Source organism: Schistocerca piceifrons, chromosome X, assembly GCF_021461385.2.
Source record: "Schistocerca piceifrons isolate TAMUIC-IGC-003096 chromosome X, iqSchPice1.1, whole genome shotgun sequence".
Lineage (NCBI taxonomy): Eukaryota > Metazoa > Arthropoda > Insecta > Orthoptera > Acrididae > Schistocerca > Schistocerca piceifrons.
Window position 1 is genome coordinate 507,289,797 of NC_060149.1, and position 13,232 is coordinate 507,303,028.

Below are 13,232 nucleotides of genomic sequence, written 5' to 3' on the forward strand. Positions count from 1 at the left end.
GATCACGTTTTCAGCTTATTATTCTGTCAAGGACCGTTTCCTGCTGTTTGTTCCCATTCAGAAAAATCAACCTGTATAGGGTTTAGGGGCATTCAATTTCGAGACTTAACACGAAGAAGGGTCTCCTACAGCGCAATGTTTTGGGGCACGTGATAGGACCTCGAAATTTGTCTCATATTAATGTACTTATAAATAGCTGAAACATCCTAGTTAATATAGTAATTGCTTGCTTTTAATATAAGTCGAAGACACAAACTTTGAATAAGAGAACGTGGTCATTCTTATAGCACTTTATAATAATCCATATCCAAGGCAACAATTATATTGCGCAACGTCCAGAATAGCTAGATTCGGCCTGTGGTCACCATAAGATTCGAGGTGTTATTATCTTCGCATATAAAATGTCACTAGAAAATATGTCACGTTATTATGATACTGAAGAAACCTACCGGAGTAGTATTGGGCACAAGCCGGTCATCAACGGATACTTATATGCAGGGTAGTCCGAAACACTTTGAAAAGCTTGTTAATGTGTTGCTGGGTATGTTGCGATAAGAAATAATTGTTAAGGAAAAAATTTAGTACGTTGCGCCGTTTCCGACTCAATTAATACTGAAGTTAGCCAATCAGGCGGTTGCGTGCGCAAATTCAAGCGGCCCGTCGGATACAAATTAGTGTCATGTCCCCATAGCGTAGATGATAGCGCACGAGACTCAGCCTTTGGCTCGGGTTCGATCCTCACTACCGTCCCAATCCCAATTTTTGTATCACCCTCTTGTTCAATTTTAGGAAACCAAACGAAGAACACGTTTAGCGACACCATCGGGGCGCTAGAATTTGCACGTGCAGCCGCCTGATTGGCTAACCTAAATGCTAATTTACTCGGAAACGGCGCAACGCGTCGAATTTTTTCCTTAACTATCATTTCTCAGCACAGTACAGATTAGCCGGTAATAAACAGAATCTTGAAAACGGTGATGATGTTTTGGATTTAACAAGTCCTTCATTGTTGTTGTGATCCTTAATTTGAGAACTGTGTGTAATGCAGTTCTTAATGCTGATCTCTTCTGTGTAAGTCTCTTGGTCTCTGTATAACTACTGCAAACTTCATGTATTTGATCCTGCTTACTGTATTTACGCTTCGGTCTCCCTTCCGCCAAAAAAAAAAAAAAAAAAAAAAAAAACAATCTTTCTTTTTCGTCACATGGAAGCAAAAGCTCTCTTCTCTCTAACTCAGTTCAGTAGTTTATCAGTTACCCGGTGTACTCAAAATAGTTCAAATGGCTCTGAGCACTATGGGACTTAACAGCTGTGGTCATCAGTCCCCTAGAACTTAGAACTACTTAAACCTAACTAACCTAAGGACATCACACACATCCATGCCCGAGGCAGGATTCGAACCTGCGACCGTAGCAGTCGCGCGGTTCCGGACTGCGCGCCTAGAACCGCGAGACCACCGCGGCCGGCCCGGTCTACTCATCTAATATTAAATATTCCTCTAAAGCAATACTTTTCAAAATCTTCTATCACCTTTTTTTGTCTGCAGTGTTCATCATACGTGTCTCACTTCCATGTAAGAGTACACCCCAAACAAATATTTTCAGAAAATATCGTATGTTAACATATTATTGTATCGATGCCTAGGTCTCCCTCTACAACTGTACCCCGTACAGTCCCTTCCACTACCAAAGCCCTTGATACCTGAGGATGTCATCTTTTAGTCAGATTGTGCCATGAGTTTCTTTTTCTCCTTAATTCGTTGCAGTACCTCCTCATTTGTTATTCGAGATACACATCTAATCTTCAACGTTCTTCTATAGTACCACATTTCTAAAGCTTCCATTCTCTTCTTGTATGGACTGCTTATCGTTCACGTTTCACTTCCATACAAGGCTACGTTCCAGACATATACCATCGTAAATGATTTCTTAACGCTTCAGCTGATATTGGATGTTAACAGATTCTTCTTTTTTTAAAACATCCCTTTCTTGCTATAGCGAATCTGCATTTCATGTCCTCTCAACTTTCGCCATCATTAACTATGTTTCTGCCCCAGTAGTAAAACTCATTTGCCATTTTTAGTGTCTCATTTACTAATATACATCCCTCAGCAACACTTGATTTAATTTGACTACATTCCATTACGCTTGTTTTATTTTTGTGTATCACGAGCGATCTGCCCCGGCTTTGCATGGGGAACTCCCCATCGCATCCCCCTTAGATTTGGTTGTAAGATGGCCCAGTGGATAGCTCGTCCAAAACCGAACACAAATCAAGCATTATAACAGGAAGAATGTGTTCTGAACAGTGAAAACAGAAACAAAATGGAAACAGTGAACGGTCCAGGCGTTAAGATGTGCGACATAGAGCGAACTGCAACAACCACGGCGTCGTCGTTATGTCGTCGCGGTGTTGGACTGCGATGTGGGACATCCGTGTCCAGATTTCTCTCGTGCCCCATATTTTTGTCTTCATAAAATTAAGAACTGTCCGTCCGGTCATTAACGTGTCTGTTCGCTGTATTCAAATTTTTGTCTGTGTCGTGATGTAACGTTCGTTTCCAGTAACGAGGTACAACGAAGGAATCTCCAGACGTACAAACCTCCTATTTGTTCTACAGAAGTGCCACACATTATGACTCTTGCGTTTAGTTTTGGAATTTTGATTCTTAAATTCACTTGTTGTATCATAGTTCACACCCGTTTACTTGCTGTTTTCATTTCTGTGAAGGGTCTATGCGGCGTCCCGCCTGCTCTCACTATTCATCACATTTACTTGTGACAGTAATATGTTCTTATTATGTGACTCACATTAACCAGTGTATACTATGACAATTTCCAAGAAGACAGAAGGAGAACAGACAGGTCAATGGCCGGACGCACAGTTCATAAATTTACGAAGAAAAGGGGCACGAGGGAGACCTGAACGTGGATCTCCCGCTCTGCAGTCCAACACCGTGACCACACAACCACTACACCGTGGTTGTGGCAACACGCTCTATGTTACACATCGTAAGCTGGACCGTTCACTGTTTCTATTTTGCTTCTTTTTTCACAGTTCAATACATCTTCTGCCCGTTTTCATCCTGGATCTGTGTTCAGTTTTTGGCGGGCTATCCACTGGGCCATTTTAGAAATAAATCTTAGTTGGGTGCGATGGGAGGTTTTCCTTGTAAGACGACTTGTATGGCGTAGTGGTAGTAAACTATACACTGAAACATTCCTCGTGAATCAAACTGCTAGTGAACCATTCTACAGTAGTTCCTGACATTACCCTTCAAATACAGCCACAAAAAGGCGTCGCGGGACTTCAAGTAGCTCCAGACAGGTTGAAGTCTTGAGTTTTTCAATTTTTGTTCTTTTTATTGACCTTAATCTACGGAATTTCTGCTCTGAAATGATATAAAATACATTTACATTACTGCCTTATTTCTTGTTTATGAATTCGTTTAAACAAACCACTGTGCTGACTTGACGACGAACGTTTGTCAGTTTTCAGACCGGAATTTGATTTTTTGAATCACCCGCCTCCGAGGGCAATTATTTAGGAGATGGAGACTCAAAAGCTTTCAGATCGGTTGAGGAAGAGAAACCATATACAGAAAATGTAACTATCACTAAATTGGAGTGCAAAGATCATATACAAAAGCGAATGGACACGAGACTGCAATGACTGAAAACTGCAAACAAGGGTAAGAAACTGGAAGATGGGAGACGATAAGATGATAGGAACAGACTCACAGAATTTTTCAGGATAAAATCAAAAATTATTGTAGCATAGTCATCAGGAAAAATGTTAGTAGTGTAGAAGATATGAGAACAGTTATATTGGCAGTTTTGTTTCACCTCTCTTTAACAGACGATACACCTGTTCATCGCCTGTGCCCTCCAGGAAGGAATTTCTAGTACAAATACAACAGAGCACAGCAAAATGTTGAAAAATTTGTTCACAAACCAGGTACGTCTTTTGCCATAGTAGGGTTCTTGAAAGAAACTTTCAAAGATTTGTCATATGACAGGCTATTGAAAAACTCTCTTCACGGCCACACCCAGACTCCTAAGTCCATCAACAGCATAATCTGGATCGTAATTCTCAATACAGTGTTTGTGTCAATTAGTAAACTGAATTTTTGTGTCCTCGATGCAGTAGTAACGTTCATTGAGGGAAATGCTGCAAGGTGTGAAGTCTGAAAAAAACTGATAAAAACTATTGGTTGTTTAGCAGTGAAACAAAAGGTAAATTTTGGTAAAGAAAGATTTAGGCAGTCAGAGGGAGCTTTTGGAGACCGCGGAACAAAATGAAGACAGCGCAGATGATCAGGAAAAAGGAAATTGGAAGATGAGATGGAAGAGGCAGTAGACTGCCGATCATATAGAGCAGATGTGCAGAGACCACTTTAATAGTTGTTTCCCGTAAATTTTATTTTTTAAGGATAAACTACACTTTTTCTCTGCTCCTGTTTGCTACAATATGTTGGCACTTACAGGGAATACGCTTTGGAGTATTATGATTATTTTAACACAGGGGTTTTCTTGTGTTGTAAATCTCCCAGAAGTTAGAGCCATACATACAAAGAAAAGTGTAGACAGTTTTTTATTTGTATGACTACTTTTTACAATAATAAGGATTATCTTTAAACTTCTGAAATCCCTCTGTTAAAGTAGTTATAAATGTGTAGCCTATAAGGCACATTTTTCAAATTTTTATTCCCAATGTTTTGTGAGAAATAAATATTACATTGGTTAAGGTAGAGATTTCCTACCTGTCTAGAGCTCCTTAATTTATAATATATGTAGATTATGACGTTAAATCTGGTAATTACTGAACGAGATGCCACTTCACACATAGGTACGTCACGGGTCTTTAGGTGTGTGTGTATACCGTCCAACAAACAAAGGTAATTTACAGTGAAAGTAGTGTAATGAAAAGAACATATTTTCCCGCACAGTTATGTGAATTCCTTACTTGAGTACCACAGGACACTGGATCCTGGTAGCCACATCCGCTGTGTCCATCTGGCGGGCGGGCAACTGCAGCTCGGACTGCCCAAATTTGTTTCTGTCAGCGAAGCGGCCTTTCCTACGAGAATATTCATTAACAGTGATAAACTGCGCGTTCATGCGAAACCTTAAATATAAGGTTACGCCGCGCACGCCGGCACGACTGGCCGCTAATAACGCGCGACCACACGCTGCTCCGGACGCGCGCTGCGCCAAACTTAAATCAGGGCGACGCGCCGCTCCAATTTAATACCCGGCAGCTCCAGCAAAATAGAATCACGTCACAAACAGTAGACTTTATCAACTTTCTAAAGCAGCTGCTAATATTCTTTTCATCTGGCTCGTTTGTTTGTTCCCGTACACTGATCGCACGCGCTAACGCAATTAGCGGACGCGCATCCGCGTCTTTCGGCGTTTTTTTATTGCTCGTAATATTAATGATCGCGCAAGTCGCAACTTAGCCTCAGTCTTATGCATCTAGTAGCAATACGTATGTTCTTGTCCAGTATCTCAGATACTTGTCGTTTTTCACGATCAAAACAAGTCCGGTAGCGACGAGCGTCTGAGGTTTCCAGGACAATTTATGGATTGAATTATTCTCGCACGTGTGCTAAAAGACGAGACTACTAACTAGGTCATAATTTTAGGGAATTTGTATCTCATCAGCCAATTCAGTTTTCCTGCTGGTCTTATTGGGGAACTGGAATGGATCTGTTTATTTTGTACAGTAGTTTGGTAACAGGCGGTGCCTTGCAAACGCAAGCGTGTAATTAGCTGATGCCGCTAAAGCATATTTTGTGCTGTAGTCCTTTGTGATACATATAGTTATTGGCATGAGGCGTTTCGGCAGCATGCTGACATCCAAAAGGTTTCTGCGGATCCTATTTCATCATTTAAATTTGATTTTTCCTTGTGTTTGCCGCTCACTGATCTCACTGAAAGAAACGTGATGTGCGAGTTGAAAAATTCGGACTACTTTCTATTGAGTTGCTGATATTATGTTACATTCAGTTACATGGATCTGATAATTTGTAACATTGTACAGTGCAGAAGTACAAGTTATTTAACCAGACAATCATGAAAAAAGTACAGCTACATAGATCTTCGCGAAAAAAACTTGAATAGTGCAGGTACAAGAAATGTTCGGAAATTCCCGTTACAAACTTCTATGACTTGTTGAGGAGAGTGAGTATAAAATATTTTGAATTGAAAACCCATGTCCAGAGACATATGGTTTCCGTTCTACGACAGTTTCAATTCAGATGTTTAAATCATCCACTTCTGCATCTAAAATTGAATTAGGCGTGATGTAGTGCAGCTATTAGATAACAGTTGTAAAGGAAACATAACGAAACATCCGTTCATCACTTAAGAACATTTGTTTGTATTGACACTTAAGCATTACATGTTATTACAAAACAAAAAAGAAATCAGCATACTGTAAGTACGGAACGGTACTGACGCATTGCAACATCAGGTGACCGTATGACGTAATACACGTCATCCTGTCTGCTCTGCTGCATACCAGGACAAGTAACTCTGAAACCTTTCTCTTACCTTCAGAAAACGTGGACCCGTAACACATCTTAAATGAAACCTTCGTAGAACGGAAACGTTACGTTTCCGGACGTGGGTTCCAATTCAATATGTTATGCACTCAGTCCCCTCCACTAGTCCTAGAAGTTGTAACGAGAATTTTCGAACACCCTATATAAAATGGTGACATATGCACATATTTTATCCCTAGGACGGTAGCGTGCTAGTGAAATGCATCCTACCAACTTATCTGAAGAATAAAAATTGACCGGAGCAGAATGAATGCGCTATTTTTTAGCGAAGTTCGAAAGTGAAATTTCGGATCTGAACGACTGGAATGTGTCACACGGAAAAAATGAAGTTATAGCCATTCTGTCGCCTGAATATGTACGATAATTCCTTCCAGATTCAGGAATAGATGACGCAATGTAGCTAACCAACCGAGCACCTTTTCGGAGAAACATAGTTCGTTTCCTATTCTCAACACTCTCGCGCTAAGCCTTCACTGCAAACTCATTAAGAGCCAGAGGCAATGCTGCTTCCTTACTAGCGTTCGCTACTTGTTCGACCGTAACATTCATACAGATATTCTGCGCCTCGTGATAATGACACAAATAAAGCAATAAGAATACACACCAGTACCTGGAAGTAAACAGTGTGCAAGCCCACGTCACTGGGTGCTACTGTGATGCCGGAAGTATCTCTTTCTCCTTGTTTCACTTGTTATTATTTTATAAGGCTTCCAAGGGGGACAAATATTTAATTTTATCTATAATTCGCAGTTAAGGATGTTATTGTATTCAATATACGCGAATAATGCATTCTTTCATTCCCAAATATTCATAATAATTATTTCCACACGGAGTCACATTTGTATTCTAAAGTATAAACATAATTATTTGTGGAAATAAAATTAAATTTAGTGTTTATACACCAATAAAAACAAAAATTATTAAAGAAATATAATAATTGCAGTCGTTTCCATAGAACAAACATTTCTTACAAATATTTGTCTTTTATTATAGTACACAAGATTTTTCTGTCCCTCTGCGTCTCTCATTAGTTCCCTTGATTTTGAGACAGATGATGTAGGAAATAGTTTTGGTCCGTACATGCACATGTGCGTCATGATCGTACTGGTGCGCAATTGGGAAGTAGGTTTACATTGTGTAACGGTTAATGTGAATAACTCTTCATAGCTTTTCTGGAGCGTACTTCTCTACATCCCTTCCCTCGAGAGCAAAGTAAGTTTCATAAGAACAAAATTTCACTTCACAATAAGGCCACAGGCACTGAAGTGCATTGTGCAGCACAGTAAATCACGAGTTAAAAAAATGGTTCAAATGGCTCTGAGCACTATGGGACTTAGCGGCTGAGGTCATCAGTCCCCTAGAACTTAGAACTACTTAAACCTAACTAACCTAAGGACATCACACACATCCATGGCCGGCCGGAGTGGCCATGCGGTTCTAGGCGCTAGAGTCTGGAACCGAGCGACCGCCACGGTCGCGGGTTCGAATCCTGTCTCGGGCATGGATGTGTGTGATGTCCTTAGGATAGTTAGGTTTAATTAGTTCTAAGTTCTAGGCGACTGATGATCTCAGAAGTTAAGTCGCATGGTGCTCAGAGCCATTTGAACCACATTGAACACATCCATGTCCGAGGCAGGAATCGAACCTGCGACCGTAGCGGTGGCGTGGTTCCAGACTGAAGCGCCTAGAACCGCTCGGCCACTCCGACCGGCAAATCACGAGTAATTCACACTGAAAGCAGAGGCTACGTCTTACACATCCTGCGAAAATTACCAATTTATTCAGTTTTGTTTAAGTAGCATTATGCATTATGCACTAGCCGTTCTGTAATTTTATCATGACTGTTGACACTTGCATCAGAGGCTTAATAATGAGAACTGGTAGGCTGGCAAAATCGTAATGTAATATACAATGTTGATAATGACTGTTAAGAAATTGACGTCTAGTAGAGCCCTCGTAGTATCAGTATTTTGGCTGCTTTTTGAACTATAGCCATACAATTCATTAAAAAACGATATTTAGTAAAAAGTGAATGTTACTGGGCAAACGTCTGAGCTTTGGGGCATTCTGAATCCTTTTCAGGCAGAATATTTGAAGCATGTGTGGACGGACGTTGATACCAGTTTGTGTGTCCCTTGTACCTCCAAGATCTTTTGCTACTATATCACTAAAAGTAGAGTGCCGTTCTGATATCTGCTTTTATTGTGTCGTGTCGACAATAAGAGCTGTATAGAACGTGTATTGGTTAATTGTTTCTAACATTATGTCACAAGAACTATTTTCTCTCACTACGATTTCCAATTTGCAATAATCTTTTCTTCGTGTAGCCGAACCTACAAAATAATTCGTAAGCAACAACGCTAGAGTTCGCTATAAAAACTGATAAATATATTTCTACTTCGACAAGAATTCGTTAGACGTAAACTAGATATAAAACTTACTGATAGTAGCGTTGAATCTCTCCTCCACACAACACATAACTAAATGAAGATCGTAGATTCTGGAATGTTTCGAGGCAACTTGTTTTACATGGGTGAAAGACGCGGTTATAGGCACATCAAGAAGGCTCATTGTCCAGAGAACTGCCGCGTGTTCCATGTAAATAAAGTCACCGTTATAGTAACAGCCTGAGAAAGGAGAAAATTTCGAAATGTGTTGGTCAGCTAACCTACTGGGCGAAGGCAGTGGGGAACGAGTTGCGTCTGGCGCCAGCTGAGGTTGGCACGGTTCCCGTACACAAGTTAATTGGCAAATAAATGCTTCAGGATGTAGTTTAGGCAAGGATTGTGGCTACCCTTGACTACCGTAGCGGAGGAACCGGAGCGCCAACTCACGTTACGGAACTTTACTCTCAAACTTTACGACGCTCTTTGGTTTTTACCTGCTCGTCGCCAGACACAGCTGCTCAGCAATGAAATTTGGCGAAGAAGATGTTATTTCTGGCCGGCTGATTAGAATGTCAGCCTGTTTAGTAGCTCCCGTGCCCTCTGTAAGCAGCTGTTCCGCGACTTCAAGTGGAAAGTTAGTTCCGTGGATGGAGATATTTTCGCAGTTACTGGCCGGAAATTATAGCACGCTAGACCTGCACAATGTATTCTTGGCAATGCTAAAATAACTTTTTGCGTTTTCAGTAATCTGTGATGTACTCCGGGTGGCTCTGACAAGCACAGAAAAAGTCTGAATTGAAGACATTTCCCATCTGAACTGTAAATTTCTCAATTTACATCAGAAGTAGCCTAGTTTCCACCTTGTACAGTATAGGGTTGGGAAGAAGGCTTAAGGAATGTATCTAAAGTTATATTACTATCAAAAATATTTTCAGTTACATCCGCGTATTAGCATTGTCTACAGCATTAATGCTTTCTTTTTGCAACCACTCTGTATTATTTCCACCCATGTAAAGCACGTAGTGGACCTTCCAATTAAAGACCCAGCGGCAGACTTTTTCGCTAACTAAAATGATCATTAAATATTCTCCGAATCTTGGAGGTGCCATGTTCCCCAGAACATTCGTGTGTACTTGCTACTGAAATAGCCGAATCTACCATCTATACTAAGAATGTTTCATGCTTGTTCCGGTAGCGCCTGAACACTCAGAACAGATCTTCTAGGATCTTCTTTGTAGCCTTAGCTACTGTCTAGTTGGGTAAACAACTTGTCGTATGACGTGTTGCTGATCCTAATTATGATTACAAGAAACAGATACTATCAGTGGAACAGCCCATCATTCACCAGCAGTCGTTTGAAGATGTCTAGTCTCGTTATTAAAAATGCGTGCAGATCGTACAGTTCTATCTGGAGAAACCGTCCAAAAACAATATACCGTATCTGTCAGAAAGTCGCTTGAAAGTAAAGAGCGGTAAATATTTTAAGGACATCTGTAACTGACATGTTACAGTACAAAACAAATTTAAAAATTTATCTGCTTCATTCACATTTTTATTAGCATCAACGACGCCTTTCTACAGTTTTGACCCTCATCTTCAATCGAAAAAAGGGTTTACGTGTGTATTTTCACTTGCTGTAACCAATCGTCGTCTTCGCGTTTTATTCTGAAACTGTTCCTGTAACCTGCAGACAGCAGGGTGTTATCCACACATAGAAAAATCTACGTATGTGATGTTACTGGAACAATATCAAAGTAGAATGCAAAGCAGATGACCGGTGACAGAACGCAAAAATGTACATGTAAACTCATTTTTCACCTGACGATTAAGGCTAAAACCCTTGAGACGCGTCCTGGATGTTACTAAAAATGTGACTGACGGAAATAGCTTTTTTAATTTTTCCCAGATTCGATCTCAGTACAGTCAAGAATTTTCCATCGATGTGGGGATTGGAACAAGAATCATTCAACCTCTTGAGAATACCAGAGGAGCCACTTCAAAAAGAAGTAGTGGAGAGAGTGATGAGTTCTCCACGTGTTCATCCAGAGAGGGCATGAGAGGGACGGAATATGCTACAGCACGATAGCGTAGCTTAGTTTAGAGTATCTCATGTAGACCGCTACTGAGCGCACGGAAGCTTGCAGTTTGCAGGAACAGGAACCTGGCCACAGCACCGCTCACTGTGCCTGGAGAAACCCACCACTAACGTGTTATGGCTGCTTATTGATCAGTCCGCTAAATTACGTCTCCAAATACGCTTTCAGATACCCTTTGTATGTTAAGCTGTTCCCGTTGTAGCCGACAAGTTGCTTTGAGTAATGAGTATCTTGCATCCGGGATTTTTCCGCTTTTAAATGCAGCAACGTGACACTGAACGTTTCCAATGTAGGTGTTCCAGTCTTTCTCATTTTGCACATTGTAGGCACTTACTTTCTTTGGGCTTTTATAAGGAGACTTTCGACTTACCTACGATGCATACATTTTTATTACAATGCGGTGCCAATATTCTGTTTAGAAATAAACTCGTCTCAGTTGTCAGTTTTTTCCAATTAAGCTTCACAAACAATGTCATAATTTCTGTTGGAGACAGTAATGATTAATTGTTAATTAACTCCGTCCGAACGGGCCATGAAGGCGCAACGGTACCGACCGCCGTGTCATTCTCAGCCCCTAAGCGCTACTGGATGTGGGTGTGGAGGGGCCTTTGGTCAGCAGACCTATCCCCTTGTCATTGTCAGCTTTTCTGACTGTTAAATTTTCCAGTAATTTTATTAACTGTCTAGGCCGTATTACCAGGAGAGGTGAAGCAGCGGTTAACAGCCTGAACTCATATCCCGGAGGACGATAGTTTAAATCCGTGTCAGGCCATCCGGATTTAGATTTCCCATGATATCCGTAAATCGCTCCAAGTGAATGCTGGGGTGGTTTCTTTGAAAGGAAACGGACAATCCGAGCTTGTGTTCCGTCTCTAATGACCTTGATGATGTCGACAGGCTGTAAATCTTCTTTCCTTCTTCTTTCTAGTGTATCACTGATACTTTATCATTGCGATCCACGCGGTTAATAAAGTTATTGAAAGTAACTGAGAAACCAAAAGCAGACAGTTAGAAATTAAGTATTGCTAGTTCCTAAGACACTATGGCCACAGTATAGAGTCTTAAGCAGAAAAATTGTTAGAAAATTTTATTGTCTTCCCCAAGATACTTAATGACAACGAAAACACACGTATGGGAAAGACGCAACAAAACTATTTAAACTTTTAAACTGAAAACATCTGTTGTGGTTTTTTAAACGATATCATTACCGTCATTTGACCTTTCTTATTTCTAATTTATTTCACTATCGCGATTCAGGCTGTAAAGCCAGTTTCAAGGGCAGGATGAAAAAAAGCCAGTAACAGAAATTTCTGAATGACATTTTGTCACCACCTTGCACTTGAAAATGTTTCTATAGCCGAAATCACGTTAATAAAATAAATAAATAAGTAATAAAAACTTACAGTCGAGAGGCGGCAATGATGTCATTTAAGAAGTACATTATATGTGTGGTCCCTAACTAAGAAAAAATCGCCTTGTGTTTTTCCTTACTGGTGGTATCTTTCTTTACGACGTCTGCATCTGATGAGTGTATTCATTGTGAATCTGGTGTTAGTTTCAGTCGATGCGCGTCTGTCCAAGTGTCAAGAAGGCTGTTTAGTGTAAGGCAAGATATGTCGCGCATACTGTCATGTTTTTATGTTTTAACTGTTGGTGAATTTTGTGTCAAATACAGAGGTGGAAAACTAGCTGAAACGTAAACTTCATGTACATCACACCAAAACAGACCGCTATATCTGATCAAACGGTGGTTAAACCAATGCGAATCCTGTCTCGCATCCTAATATATACAGGAGGCTGACAGAAGGATGGGAACACAAAAATGAACTTCGGGTTGACATTCAACAAAGCTTCCAGTCCCTTCGGAATGGATTAATTCAAGTCCTGTATGGTTTTAAAGGGAATCTTATGCAACTATTCCTGCAAAATAGTGGCAAGTTGAAGTAACAGGGTTGGAGGTGGTCAGCGATCACATATCCTTCCCTATAAAGCAGACCACAAAGTCTCAATAATACTGAGATCTGGTGCCATGGAAGAAACAGCATTTCTATCTCGTATTCACAAAGCCAGTCCTGGACGATGCAAGCAGTGTCAACCAGGACCCTGCCGTCTTGTAATACAGCATCACAATTGGGCAACAAACATTGTACCTTCGGACGGATCTGATCAACCAAAATGGTA

General features: G+C 40.6%; 1 protein-coding gene across 1 annotated transcript in view; it reads left to right on the forward strand.

The window, feature by feature from the left end:
* LOC124722465 (E3 ubiquitin-protein ligase Hakai) overlaps window positions 1-13,232 on the forward strand; it is a 204,897-nt gene that overhangs the window by 19,237 nt on the left and 172,428 nt on the right. The gene's annotated exons all lie outside the window — the stretch shown is intronic.